This window comes from Schistocerca nitens, chromosome 1 (assembly GCF_023898315.1).
Source record: "Schistocerca nitens isolate TAMUIC-IGC-003100 chromosome 1, iqSchNite1.1, whole genome shotgun sequence".
Taxonomy (NCBI): domain Eukaryota; kingdom Metazoa; phylum Arthropoda; class Insecta; order Orthoptera; family Acrididae; genus Schistocerca; species Schistocerca nitens.
In genome coordinates, this window is record NC_064614.1 from 1,233,581,405 (window position 1) to 1,233,595,612 (window position 14,208).

Consider the following 14,208-nt stretch of genomic DNA (forward strand, 5'->3'; position numbering starts at 1 on the left):
AAATTGTTCATAGTAAAAATGGGGGAACTAATAATACATTGGAAATATATTATCTTTTGAAAGAAAACAAAATTGAAGACAACACATTTCCACATGTAGAAATCGCATTGAGAATCTTTTTATTCATGATGGTAATCAACTGCAGTGCGGAACGCACCTTCTCCAAATTGAAAAGAACAAAATTGAATTAAGAATTACAGTGTTTCAAGAGAGATGAACTAGTTTATCGCTGATGTCCATAGAATGTGATAAGCTCAAAAATGTGGATTTGGATTTTGCGTATCTCGAACCTAGAGGGGTAGATTTTTAAGCTCTAATCTGTGAATGCTAAAAGAGTTACTTTTGTGGATTATATTATGTTATATATTCATTTAATGTGACTGTATAGAAATAAAAATATGTCTAGAACCTCGCCAATCCACTTTCTTTGTCTGTTCTAACAGAATAGTGCTCTGACAAGGCCATAGGGGTCCCATTATCATAATGTGCCCAGGGCCTCCAATTAAAGATGGCCCTGATAGGCAGTGAATTTCTGAAGATGTTCTCATTGGCAGAACGAAACAAGCAACACTACGTGTGGCGATATGCTAAACATTAGTTTATAACGGTCACTGTGTTTAAAAGCACAATGCTCATCAGCGAACTAAGAAACGTTAATAGTCACGAGGGATCTTCATTTGTTTGTTGATCTTTCTAGTGATTAAACCTGTCGCATTATGAAGTTAAATCAGTTTCTTACTATCATTATTTACAAAACAATAAAGTTTGTTTGTTCGTAGTCGATATTCATGTGAAGGCTAATTTTGGTGTCGTAAGTGCAGCATTTGCCGTATCTGCTCGCTTTGATGGTCATATGACATTTTGTCATATATTGCTTTTGCCGATCCTGTGACGATTAACCTTTTAGGAATGCTCTCAGAAATTAGGAAATCAAAGCACTGAGATTGCAGGAATAAATACTACTTTACTTGTAAACATTTTGTCTGTGATTCATAGTATGTGAACGTTTAACAGTATTTCCTGTTTGCGCACATGTGAAACACTGCGAACATGCAACTTGTGGTTAATATACAGTTCTTCAGACGTGTCCTTAGTATTTCAATCGACACGAGTTCTCCCTGCAAAGATGTTAAAATATTTGTCAGAAGTGGGATTCGAACCCACGCCCTCAGACGAGGACCAGAATGCTCACACCCGCTGAGCGGGCAAGGTTAACCTTGAGTCTGGCGCCTTAGACCGCTCGGCCATCCTGACAATATACATGTAACTCTTCCCTAATGGTACTAAGCGTCACTGGCGCATGTAAATATACATCGATTTAAATGTTACATTCTAGTCGTTCTGGAGAATTTTCTCTGTGTTGCGGAGCTATAGAACGTCTTAACAAAAAGGTGAAAATAATGTCCGGCATATGGCGACCCGCTAATTAATGAAATACGAGTGTAGAACAACGACCATTCTAGACGACTGAACGCATTATTGACGACCATTCGAGAAATTAATAACCGTGGCAATGGTTTATCACGTCGAACATGGCGAAGCATGTGAAATTACGCTCTGGTGGCTATATTGGCCCTCGTATTTAGCAATCCCGCCCCTTTCCGCTTTAGTGAAAAGTGCTACTGCAGAATATAAAAAGGATATGCGCATTACGATTACAATCTTCTTTACATTCGCATTTGAATGCCGGTAAAACGCGGAAGATTACATTTAACGAACGTGCATCAGCATCTTTTAAGTAACAAAGTCAGAAGTGTTCACTATCCAGCGAGACCTTTGTTCTCTGCATACTGCAGCCTGCCGAAAACTATGTTTCAGTGTCGTCAGTGGTATATTCGAAGTTAATATTTTGGGCAACTTGAGTCGGCATTTTCCTTTCGTGCTTACTTATATTTTAAAATACTTATCTTACTAGTAATGTTGTTTATGTTACCTGAGACATATAAATTATGTTTGTGCAAAGTTTTGTACAGGCATATCTTTTTTTGTAATGAAGTGCTATGCCCAGAAAGAAAATCAAGAGATAAATTCAGTGAAGCGAAAATGTATAAAGTTATAAGTTATAAGAATGAGGTTACGAAGCTGTGCTGGCAGAGATATCGGTTCTTTTGTGTGGTGGAATGCATCGAACAGGTCAGATGGTATGTGACCAGTCGAAGAACAGCCAGTTTTCAGAGGACGTTGCAGTAGTGCTTGTCGATATTTGTTCACTGCTCTAGAATTTTGTAGTCTAGGCCCTACGGCATCGAAGTTTAATTATCTATGAGGAATGTGTGTGAGCCTAGGTGGTCAGTGGTTCATTTTAAACGAATGACCCCGAGTTTTTTGACTTTATGAGACATGTGAACGGAAATTTACATGGACATTTTCTTGTGTAAACAGCGCTACACGAGTAAGAATAACAAGCAGTGACATTTGTAAATACATAGCTTATTGACTTCATTAAGTGGTTATTTAATATACGATCGGCCCTCAGCAAAAAAATAAATCAGACGTGCGATTATCCATTGAAACATGTGAACATTTCATGTCAGTCCCGCCCGACGCGTTTCATCCCAGGCATCTTGAATGTATTTATTTACTGCAGAAATGTGAATTTTCAGATTCTTCACGCACAGAAAATAATATCCATTATTTTAACCACCAATTTCCATAAATTCAGAGTGGCCATACTAGACACAGACAATATAAAACTAGAAAAGCTTCTTCCTTTAATCTGGCGAAACAAATTAATGATTTGAACTCTTTCGTGGGCTAAACGACACAATAAAAGACAACCTCGCTGTCTTGTGCATCAGCAGTGCTAGGTGAAGGCTCAGCTTACAGACATGGGCAATTACGTATCATTATAGGACGACATAGTTGCAAAAGACGTGTAATACAATAATATAATAAACATGATTGGATCGGACTCACATGGAATTGTATTCTTCAGTTAACGTTCTCTCATTATCGTGTAATTCCGGTGCTCGGTTAACTGTCATTGCAATAATTGAGTGTTGTTGTTGTTGTCAATAAAGAACTAGATACTACAACTTCCCACGGCTTAAGGTTCTATGGGGATTTCATATTGTTGTAAGATAAATGCAAAAAATGGTGATCTCTTCCCATTTGTTCCGATTTGGGACTCTCCATAGTCTATACCCACTACCAGCTCTGGCATTATTATGTTCCAAACCATCACCTCAAAGACAATCTGTTATTAATTGGTACAATTGTTTCACCGAATCTAGCTGTGTATTACATATGACTATCATCTGATTTAATTAGAATGGGCTTCTGTGTATGGGGTTATATTAAAGACTGAGAGTTTGTTCCTCCGTTTCCAGTTAACAGAAGCGGTTGCCACCATATATCAAGATTTGCTTCACAGGATTTGGCAGGAAACTGATTATAGGTAGGAAATTTGTCATATCACGTATTGAGCATTTGTAAAAAAATTAAAGATATACTGCACTGAGGGCTGCATCAAAGATATATGTAAGTTATTTGTCTTTTTCACAATCAAAGGTTACTTTTATATAACTAATTTATAAACATCCTGTATATTTGAGTGTGTGTGTCAGTGCATGCATATAATAACGCTGTATAGTAATAACAAAGAAGTTAAAAAATGAATATGCATTGCTAGCAGAAATGTTTTATCTGGATATTGGACGTTGGAAAGATATTGTCATACAAAGTAAATGAGGCAGGAGAGGAGATTTTCATCTGTTGACAGTATTGACAGGGCGTCTACGTAAGTGGTAGAGGTAGAACACAAGTAAAGAGAAATTAATGCTGTCATTTCTTCCCAGTTGCTACTCCAAACATGTTCGTTATATTATTATACTAGACATTTATTGAGACTGTATCCGAATTTTTTTAAGTTTTTTCTCCAAACATTGCTGGCCTCACACCTACATATCTGTAGATCACTGAAAATGCCTCATGCGATTGGGTGAAACATGTCTGGTAAAAACTCAGTTTCAAAATATCGATAATACTTATTCTCAGTGTGCACGATCAACATATACATACTGTACATTTGTTAATTAAATTCATTATAAACAATCCATCGCAGTTTGAGAAGAGTAGTAATTGTCATGACGACACCCAGGGCTGGTTTACAGCCAAAGAGTCTGTGAGATTTCTATACAGGACGTACCACAGTTAACAACGGAAATGAACATGCATTGAAGTGTATGAAGGAAAAGGGCGATGAAAGGGGAGGGGCGGGAGTGGCGCCAAACGGTAAGTCGCTTGTGTGGAAAAATAATCTCGAACTGGTACTGACTACAACTCTAGAAGAAAACAAAGATTTTCGGTAGTTATTAGTAGAGTTGTGCCTAAAGAGAGATATCGGATACGCAGCAACAAAAAACTTTGATAATTTGTCCAGTAACAGATAATGTCTGACTGGTAGCAGAGAACATTGAATGAAATCTGAAATAATTTCTTTTGTACTAGTCCTTCAGCTGTATAGACAAATATTAAAGGAAATAGTGGTAGTATTTGTAGTATATAAACAACCGTGCTACATTTCTTGTTACTTTGTGTTTCGCTTGTAACATGAGTGATAAAAAAGCGTAGTAAGTTCGTTTTAATTAAATTTGACCCGTTGTGCTCTTTAGTATCGTGCGAAGGCATAACACTCACATACACGCTCGTGCGCGCCCATGCACAGAAGCAAATAAAGGGTGGAGGCTGTACATAGCCTGTAACCTAAAGCGGTCTACCTTATTTCGATAGAACTCAAGTAAATGACCTATGAAGAATGTAATTGGCTAACTCACCTTCTCGGAATTTTGTTGGACGCCTGCTGCGACCTCAGCCTGAAACAAATAAAAAGATACCTGTAATAGGTGCTAAGACAGTTCGCAGATCGGCGCTACGAGATTGCTCTTTCAAACACTAGGACGACAGAAGGCGGTCCTCTAATATACTCTAATAATGTCTTCTCCTCTCTGTGTTCTACAGACGAGAAACGCCAACTCCCAGCCACAAGGATGGAGTTCAGATAACGTCTCAACGTAAGTATAGGCAGAAGATGTGCTCTCAATTACTGAACGCTGCGTACTCAACGACGACTTCCAACCCGGAGGTGAAGTCCAGAATCGTATAGGTTCGCAACAGTACTGTGGTGTCACAGCCAGACACCACACTTGCTAGGTGGTAGCTTTAAATCGGCCGCGGCCCATTAGTACATGTCGGACCCGCGTGTCGCCACTGTCAGTGATCGCAGACCGAGCGCCACCACACGGCAGGTCTCGAGAGACGGACTAGCACTCGCCCCAGTTGTACGGACGACTTAGCTAGCGATGCACACTGACGAAGCCTCGCTCATTTGCAGAGCAGATAGAATAGCCTTCAGCTAAGTCCATGGCTACGACCTAGCAAGGCGCCATTGGCTTACATTGCATTTATCTACAGAGTCTCACTTGTATCGTCAAGAGCGATGTACAACAATGATGGATTAAAGTTAAGTATTCCAGAAGCTACGTACTTTTCTTTATAGCATTCATTACGTATCCTGTTTCAGACCTCTCTAGCCTGCGTTAGTTTAAGCGTGTGCCTTTCGGTTACCCGTCACTGTTGACTGGCTGTCTTGTCAGTCCACCTCAAGTACAGTGCCTAACTGTTCTAAGTATAAACTCTCCTGAGACTAAAGACAGCAAGTCCGTCTGTACCAACAAAGCTGATACCGAGCGACCGTCACACACGGGCACTCACAACAGAAAACCTCGTCTCTCCACCGCTGGCCTCCCAGCAAGGTTCGGCTGCAAACCCTCGTAATTCCGAAAACGAATCATATTCCCGAAACTACGGAATATTCTCCCTCTCTACAGATTCTACCGAACGCCGACCAACCATATTTAAGTCTTTTGTCATCCAGCGCAGAAAGTTTGCGAGGAAAAACCTATACTCGTACAATGGTACGCTTCTGAGTAAAAATCCTTGGAAATAACCCAGCCTGCGTGGTTTCCAAGGTGCCGCTTCTTCGTTCCTCTCACCTGCGTCCAAGATTTGCAGTGTTCCCGGCTATCCTACTGGTACTGCTACAATAGCCGCCGGCCGTCACCCTATTGTGCTCCAGAGCTCAGGTTACACGACGTCCGTTTAGCTACTTCCTGTTTTTAAGCAGGACCAACAACTGTTCTGGCCTTCCACCCAGAGCTTGAGTTCTGCCTGCCGTTTCTTTTCAACTGGCGTTCCGACCCCTATTAATATAAGCATTCAATATGCCCTTCTGTTAATAAAGATACTCCGTCACCTTTCATGCAATAAGCGTTAATAATTATTTACAAGGCGTACGTGACAATGTCAGTCTCCTTTAAATATTCATATATACGATGTACAACCAATCAAATGATACCTAATTGTGATTGTAGTTCACGGCAAAGTATGTGGATGAGTGCTTGTCAGGTGCAAATTATAGCCACTTTACAACACTACTAACACCCGCAGATTGTTGCCCACTCATTCTGTCACATCGTTTACGTATATGCGCAGCTTGTTGGGGGACCCTGACAGTAGCGGCCGAGTCCCCGGCATCGGTATCAGTAGCAGGACGCGGGACATGGGACCACTTTCCTCGCATGGCCCCTAATGGGAAGGCCAGCACGGGAGCAAGAGTACCGGCGGCTGCCTCGCCTCATGTTTTATACATCGCTGCGCCTGGGACTCATTCCCGCTTTTGGTGGTGCCAGCTTCTGCGACTGCCGTATGCGACACAAATGTGCCGTACCAGTCCCTGCCGCAGCTGCTTTCCACATAAGCAGCTCTCCACTCAGAATGAAAGTGTCCCGGCAGAACCGCCTTCTCTAGATTCACTATGCTCGCGATCATTCGCAGTAGAGTTTTACTCGACACCAATTGCAAAAATTTCTGACTCAATTGGCCTGAAACAGGAATATTTTGTCTATGTTTCATATAAATTTACGTTTTCACATGTGCCAAGTTTCGGATAAATCTCTTTAATGCAACGTCAGGAGAAATGTTAATAGAGGGCAGTCTGCTTGTGAGAGCATGTACCACAAATAACAAGTTACAACGTCTTTGACAGTACTTATATGTTTATATGTTCTACAAATAACAGAATACTATTTCTGAGTGGTAACTGACAGACGTTTAAATGCACATTCAGCAAGAGTTCACATATAGAGAGGGGTCCAAAAAAATGTATCCACTCTTTAAACTAATTAACGGAGTTGTCTCATTTTTGGTGAAAGTGGAGCTTAAAGTCCAACTTAAACATATCACTGTAGGTGCTGGAAATGGTCACCATTAGCATCCACACACAAACGATGCCGCCGAACTGCAGCACGAACTACTGACTGCAACTTGTTCAGTTAGATATTTGCACATGAATGTACGATGTATTCTCGAAGTTCATCCAATGTGCGTGGCTTTTGTCGATAAACAACGTCCTTTAGTGTTCCCCACAACCGAGCGAGGTGGCGCAGTGGTTAGCACACTAGACTCGCATTCGGGAGGACGACGGTTCAATCCCGTCTCCGGCCATCCTGATTTAGGTTTTCCGTGATTTCCCTAAATCGCTTCAGGCAAATGCCGGGATGGTTCCTTTGAAAGGGCACGGCCGATTTCCTTCCCCATCCTTCCCTCACCCGAGCTTGCGCTCCGTCTCTAATGACTTCGTTGTCGACGGGACGTTAAACACTAATCTCCTCCTCTCCTCCTGTTCCCCACAGGTAAAAGTCCAGAGGAGTTAGGACGTGGTGGATACTGCACAGAACCTCTACGGCCTATCCATCTTCCTGGTAGGTTTTCGTGGAGATACGCCCTAACACGATTTTGGTAGTGGGCTGGGGCACCATCTTGTTGAAAGTAAACTTTTCCGTCTCCATGCAAGTCTCGGATGGCATGTAAAATGGATGTCTGAAGCTTCTGAATGGACACCTCATGTAACTGTGTCGTCAAAGAAGAATGACCCAATCAAGCCTCGGTAAGAGAACTCACACCACACATTTACTCCTGACAAATTCACGGCTTTGTCTAGATGGACGTTCGGATTTTCGGCGGCCCAGTAGATGCAATTGTGGCGATTTACTGTTTCATTGAGTTTGAACTGTGCCTCATCAGACCACACTGCAAACTCTTTATCGTTGCGCACCATGTTAGTAAACCACTCGCAGTACTCCTTTCTAAGATCTGGGTCGTCCTCGTTCATTAAGTGTAGCAAATCGTGGGTTGTAGCACTTCCACTTTGCTGTCTTCAAAATTCGCCGAAGACTTCAGCCACTCACTCCAGTTTCACGGGCACACTGTGTCACAGACTTATGTGGTGAGCGAGTGAATTGTTGTAATACACGACGGGAGTTAACTGGACTTGTTACTGTTACAGGTCGTCCAGGTCATTGTTTGTGTACATGTTTAATACAGCCTTCGGCTTCAAATTTGTCTCGAATGCGTCAGTGGCTCTGTGGCTCTGTTTGATACTCATTTCGTCATTGCCGTTGAACCTCATTAATGTTTTGGTACTTAAAATACCACTTCAAAGCTGACTTCCTTTCATCGAATGTAAGCCTTGCGCCAGCCATGTTTACTCGAGTAACTAGTTGCAACTAAAAACAAAACACTGATTATCAGGCGATTGTCATTTGACAAAACAAAACAACGCAATACAACGCTTGTGTGGCGATTGCCGGAACTACAGACTATTACACTACCAAAGATGAGACAACTCCGTCAATTAGTTTGCCAGTTATGGATTTTTAAACAGTGGATAAATTTTTTTGGACTCGAGGCGTGCACTCGAAATTTGTTGGCCAGAGGCAATACTTGACAAGCTTCGTGTTGGCTGCTCGTGGAATTGCGCAAAATACGTATATTATTCAATTGTAAACTGCCATATGTAAAGTTTATTTATTATATAGAGGGTGAACATTGATAAATCCGACACACTGCAGGGGCGGACTCCTGACTGGACATGGAGGACTAAAGTTCCTACGAACATGTGTCCGGTAATGCCTCGTTGCCACGGCAGATGGCGCTGACGAATGACAGTTCCTTTGACCACGTGCTGCGTGTTCCGTGTGTCTTGCAGACGGTGTGGTTGACGCAGCGCACTGTAAGCAGCAAAATGGTCCGGTGTTCATGTCGGGAACAAGCCGAGTTGGTGTTTGTATATGGCCAAGGAGATGCAGACGGTCGAGAGGTCGAGACACCATCTACATCATACAACATTTCAAGCTCTGTTTGGGCGTTTAATGTGTCATCACGTGTCCTTACAGACAGACGAACGTGGAGGAGACGGCGGGATGGGCGTACGGCAGATTTGGAAGAACAGGTTCTACAAGATGCTGAGGCGAACCCTACAGCAAGCTCCAGGCAAGTGGCCCTCCAACGTCGTTTAAGCCAAAGTACGATTATGTGTATCCTGCGTGACAACCGCTACTATCCTTATCAACTGCAACGAGTGAAAGGATTATCAGCTGCGGATTTTGTAGATGTATTTTGCACCAGACCATCACAGTTATGAGATTTCTGTCATCAGTCTTCTTTACTGACGAAGCACCCTTTATCAGAACTGGCATTGTCAGTCTGCATAATCGTCATCTGTAGGTTACAGACACAGCACATAGAGAAACTTTCATTCGTCAGCGTCATCTTCCGTAGCAACGACGCATTTCCAAACATATGTTCATAGTACCTTTTTTCCTTCATTTCTGGTCCACTTTCTGTCAGGAATTCGTCCTTGCAATTTTGTTAATGTTAGCCCTGTATAATATACGTAATGTGCTTTTCATATGATTCTAATATAATAAAATAAATACTAAAATCTTCTCTATAACGCATACTGTAAATAAGAAGTTTGTAGACGTATATAAACTCTTATCACATAAAAATCAGTGTAGTTTTCAAGCGTTAAAGTACTGCTCTCAAAGAAGTTTGTAATTTTAAATAAAATGGAAACAAATATACAATCTGATTATGTAAAAGCCATATAGTGGCTGCAGTTATTTACATGTCTTAGCTTTGCATTACGGTCAGTCCGTTGAATTATGTACTTCCAAGAATGTGGATCCATGTCATGTAAACGTGAACATGTGCACAAATGTGCACTGTTATGCAGCTCAAAATCTAACAAGCAACAGTGGAACGTTACGTGTGTGGAAGTCCCTAGTTACACACGGTGTTTTTTGTGACAAACCATTTTTTTTAAACAAACCAGTGTTGAAAGTGTTATGTACTCTCCACTACAATATCAACATGCCACGTGTGACAATTATAATGGAACAGGACATATAACAAGTTCTGTGGAGGTATGAAAAAGATAGAATTTTATTTTCCCCATTTGTAATTGCAAATATAAATAATGCTTGTACGTGTACTCTATGTAAATGCATCACTTCACAGACCAGAAAATGGCAATCTCAACTGTTGAAACTGGTCATCAGGAATAAATAGTATTCAGTGAGATCTTGGTTATTAAAAATATCTTCCAAGCAAATACAGTTTGTTCCTTCTGATCTCTAATCATGAGGAATTTCAGTCAGACATTGCCACACTTAAAAATGACTCTTGTGGCACGCAATAGCAGAGGAAATATTTTGCGCTAGCTTTGAATACGAGTACGTCTGTTATTGTGTGCAGGACATCATTACGGAACAACGTCAATAGAATTTCTCTTGCCACTAGCAGAGAATGACCAAGACGACTAGGGGAGTGTAGATTCGCTTACTGATGAAACGAGGTGACAGCAGCATTTCCTACGACACAACGACTCTGTGGTAATATGTCGGCGACTGTTGCAGTTCAGTCAGGCTTGCTCCATTTGTACCCTGAAAATGGTTCAAATGGCTCTGAGCACTATGGGACTAAACATCTGGGGTTCAAAAATGGTTCAAATGGCTCTAAGCATTATGGGACTTAACATCAGAGGTCATCAGTCCCCTAAACTTAGAACTAATTAAACCTATCTAAACTAAGGACATCACACACATCCCTGCCCGAGGCAGGATTCCAACCTGAGACCGCGGTAGCCGCGTGGTTCCGGACTGAAGCGCGCTAGAACCGCTCGGCCAGCGCGGCCAACTGTGCACTGAACAATCAATAATTTAATGCGTACTTAATCTCGGACTGTAGTGATTGCAATGAATATTAACTTTTTGCTTGCATACGAATTTTTTTACATGCCTGAAGTCTGTTCCTCTGTCTTGGATAATAGTACATAGCATGAGCCATTATTATTGTCATATTTAAACAATCAGATATTGGAAACTGGCTTATACGTTTGGTGGCTGAAAAATGTTAAATCGGAATCATACTGCACTGCAACTGTATAGCTAGTTTTAAAATTGAGATTTATGTGGGACACTGCACGGCATTTGTGCAGTAACCACCATATTATATGTTCAGTGCTGTACGACCACAAACACGTAAATGAACTGCATATTGTACTAATGCACTGACATCGCATTTCCCAAAATTTTATCATGACAAACCATACTAAAAGTGACGCTTTTTAGGAACGCCGTGTATCACTGAAACAGCAGCTTTTTTTTAAATTATTAATACGCAAATAGAAATACGAAAACCATCAAATATGACATTTTAGCTTCGCAGACACTTGAATCTACATAGCGGCTGCTCGGTTTGCTTCTATCAGAAAATCACAGAACAGGACGTTTGACCTCAACCAAACATCACTATTTCGACACACTAACAAACAGACGCCGCACAAATGAGCACACACGAAATTCAATAAAGTTCAGTACCGAAAACACGAAAAACATTAACCATGTAGCACGAATAAAATAGGAATGGTAAATGTATCAGATTGAAATACAGGCAGTACATTACGAAGCAAAGTCATATCCGCACATTCTGACCAGTCAATAAACGTTGGTGTGGTAATGGCTCAGAAACGAAATCAAGACATGACTGCCTTGACTGATAACTTTACAGGATATCCAGTGAGAAAAGCGGTAGTTGATTTTTGCACGATCAATGTTTTTGGGATTTATATTCGTTGGCATTATGAAGGGAATTCTGGTCCACATAACTTATGATGTATGTGCTGTGCGTATCTTCTAAGATCTTACGTTGTCCATTGCCCTAGACAATAAAAAAAAAAGATGTGTATGTCTTCTTGTGAGGCAACTCATAACTTTTTTCGGTGAGCACAAGATATTTTGTACTCAACTGTAGGATGCCGGCTTTTGCGTGACAGCAACCGAAGATTAAGTGACGCGCTTGCGCTGCGATAAAGCTTCAGATGCACTGCGCGCCATCTGTCCGCGACAGCAGAAAGTTCTCGCGGCACCACTCCACGCCGGCTGCCATATTTGGCGCTGACGCGGCGTGATGAGCGCACGGCAGCTGTATAGGTGGCGCGACATCTAGCAGCAACCGACACAGCTCACTCTCTACCCGACTGTAGCGTCAACGATTCCTTAACGTCTAGAAGAAGTCTAATCACTATGCCGATAGTGTAAATTGGAGATGGTATCGGCTTCAGTAGAAGCAAAAAATCCACCAAATTCTTCGTTTAACGGGAAAGTGTTGACGTGATGTTCCTGTCGTTTAATTAAAAGTAATTAGTACTGTTCATATTTGAACAACCGCAATCGTGACAGTACAGATTACAAATTTGTTCATAAATAAGGAACAGATTTCAAATATTTATTGCTTCCAAACTACAAAAGACAGGAACACAATTCCAACGTCCCTGGAAAGAGAATAGTTCATATTTTTATGCATTTGATGTGAGCACTACAAATATCAAACGAGTGGCTCATTTCCTGCCACACACGAAGCAGCTGGTCTCTCATTATCGAATTCACAGCTTCAACAGTGCGACGTCGCAGACTTTCAAGAGCATCAGGCATGGGGGGGGGAATAAAAATGCGGTCTTTTACGTAACCCCACAGATAAAAAGTCACAAGGTGAGAGACCTGGAGACCTGGGATGCAACATTGAACGCATAAAAATTTGAACTTTTCTCTTTCCAGGAACGATGGAATTGTGCATCTGTCTTTTATAGTCTGGAAGCAATAAATGTTTCTTCCTTCTTTTTGAATAACTCTGTAAAATATTTTTTTATGGATATATAAAGTCAGCCGGAATCAAGGACACGAACGCTGCCAATAAATGCATCCTTCTAAGACTCTCACCAGAAAATGTGTTTCTACGCACTCATTATTTTGATGGTGCAGCTGCTATTTGTGCGCGGAATAAAGGTGTATAGGAAATCCTTGTTGAAAACCGAAGAGGTGCTATATTCCCTCGGTAATCATTATTTGGAACTTTCACTACAGGAAGTCTCAACAATCTACAATCCATTGTGCTATGTCTTGGAAACTGTGAAAGACATCTGAAATATAACTCTGGAACCCACAAAAATAAAAACGTGTACACAGATGCTAACGTCGACAAGATGAATCCAAATCCGAAAGTTGAATGGGTGATACCAATATGCTCGACCCGATAATATGTATGGGCAAAATTTTTGAAACATTTAAGGGAAAACTATGATTGGGCTCAGAAAACGGTGACCGAAGTACTGAATGCACAGAGCTCAATTAGAGACGAAAGACGATCGTCTTTGACTCAAATCAATAATGATTCGGTCGATATGCACCAAGCTCTCCTCCTTTATGTTCATGAAGACGGGGCTTGAAAAATATCTCATGAAAATTATGAAAGAATTTGTGTTCTCAAGTGTGGAAAGGAAATATGCGTTTGGAAATTGTATATCAAAATGTTGAAGGAGAAAAACATCTTTTCCTTTTTCAAAGAAATTATTTTTTTCCCATTAAGACGCGATGCACTTTGTTTCTAAAATAATAATAGTAATAATAATAGTAATAATGGAATAACAATAATGCAAAAATAAGGAACTACAATACAGTATTGAAACCAGAATGCCTATAAGCAAGGGACTGCCTAATATTAAACTATAATATAAATAAATTAGAAATAAATTAGAATTGCTAGAAAGGCGAAACATTGGGAAAATATCAGAACAACGAAAAACTATGGAAGATGGGAAATTACGAAGCAACGATAAAATTTATGGTAACATAGGAAACATATCAGAAGTAATGATAAAAAGAAAACCGTTGTTTTCTGGGGATTTATATCGAGCACAAAACAGTAAATTAACCAAAATGAGCTTGAAATACTTTTGGATGAGAAGCATCAACAAGTTGGTTCCACGAAGTAAGAAAGGACTTGTCAGGAAAAACATGAAATGTGAAAAAA

The 14,208-nt window shown here is 40.8% G+C and overlaps 1 long non-coding RNA gene and 1 other non-coding gene across 2 annotated transcripts in view; both read right to left on the reverse strand.

The window, feature by feature from the left end:
- Positions 1-1,139: 1,139 nt before the first annotated feature.
- Positions 1,140-1,254, reverse strand: Trnal-caa (transfer RNA leucine (anticodon CAA)). The gene is made up of 2 exons: positions 1,217-1,254; positions 1,140-1,185 (listed from the first exon to the last, which is right to left on the reverse strand). It is a non-coding gene; the product is annotated as a tRNA-Leu (tRNA).
- A 3,519-nt stretch (positions 1,255-4,773) lies between these two features.
- LOC126201538 (uncharacterized) overlaps positions 4,774-14,208 on the reverse strand; it is a 227,401-nt gene continuing 217,966 nt past the window's right edge. The window contains exon 3 of the long non-coding RNA XR_007540187.1: positions 4,774-4,814. This is a non-coding gene — a long non-coding RNA (uncharacterized LOC126201538). The remainder of the gene's footprint in view (positions 4,815-14,208) is intronic.